Raw genomic sequence first — 1,477 nt, 5'->3', positions numbered from 1 at the left:
GCCCAAGAGAGGGACAGACTCCTTATCCATGGAAACTGAGACAGAAACACTGACCAGGGCCAATCCGAGAGACATTAGTTTATTTGCATTAGTGGGCTCACAGACCAGGAAAACAGTTCTGCATCCAGAGGCGGCAAGCTGGGCAGGGATGGATCCAATAAGGGGGTAGCTGTGGGGCCCCTTCTTATACCAGGTAATAGCCAATTTTGCATGAAGGGAGTTACTGAAATGACTTGCACCATGATATTAGGTGCCTGAAACTATGTGTTAGGTTGCTGAATCTACACGCCATGTCTTGTGATGAGAAAGGAGAAAACCAGCATTTGGAAGGTGTCTGGCTGTCAGGTTGGGAATGCCTGCTTAGGAAAAGTGCAGCCATCCCAGAAAGTATTTACTCTCCTCCTTACAAGGTTCATTAAACCTTTTTTTTTTCTACTAGTCAAGTGCAATAGTGAGGGGGGGTAGACAAATAGGTCGACCAGTAATTGACTGTAAGCAATCGTTGTGAGATCTCACTACCTTCGGACCAGCCGGTTCCTTAAAACTTTTACATTAAATGCATTTAATTTACATCACTGGCAATTCCAGCACCAATATCCTATCCTCAGAAATTATCTTCAATATAACTTCATGACAGAATTGCTTTAAATGGGGGGGTAAAAAAACCTCCAACAACCCTATAATCTAACTAACCAACAATAAAGCATTAAATAAATCACAGTAGAGTCAGACAATAATGATGTGGCGTTTAAAAAGGATATTGTAATAGGATATTTGCTGTACAAACCTGTAAAATACTTTTGTTAACAAAAAAGAGATAATAGATGGTCAAAAAGAAAACCATGTTGAACTCCTATCACTCAGGATATAGTCTGGAGTATCTGAGTTATGTGAACCACAATTTACTTTTTGTGGGGGGAGTTGATTTATTGAGGCCTAATGGATATACAACAAACTTCTGCATGTTTAAAGAAGTATACACTTTGGTACGTTTTTAATAGTTATATAGTATAACCGTAAAACTGTCAACACAATCAAAACAAGGAACATATCCATCACTCCCAACTTCCTCTTGCCCCTTAATAATCCTCTTTCCTTATCTCCTTCCTTAACTCACCATCCCTAAGTAAACAGTGATCTGATTTTGGCCTTATATATTTGCATTTTCTAGTTTTATATAATTGGGATCCTGTAATATGTACTCTTTTTGGAATGGCTTCCTCTACTCAGTATAACTATAGTGTGTTTTATCTGTGATATTACATGCCTTCATAGTTCATCCATTTATTTCTGAGTGGTATTCCATGGTATGGAGTGACCACGATTTGTTGATTCATTCCTGTGGATCATGTTTACTCCTAAAAAAGTGAGTCTCTATTTCCAACCCAGGTGCAGAGCTTCAGGGAAGGGGTTTCAGACATAACATATAGGATGGTGTGTGTGTGTGTGTGTGTGTGTGTGTGTGTGTGTGTGTGTG

Source organism: Echinops telfairi, unplaced genomic scaffold (assembly GCF_000313985.2).
Source record: "Echinops telfairi isolate 266 unplaced genomic scaffold, ASM31398v2 ScPeMD7_1;HRSCAF=3_0, whole genome shotgun sequence".
Lineage (NCBI taxonomy): Eukaryota > Metazoa > Chordata > Mammalia > Afrosoricida > Tenrecidae > Echinops > Echinops telfairi.
Note: the sequence above shows the minus strand (reverse complement) of the source record.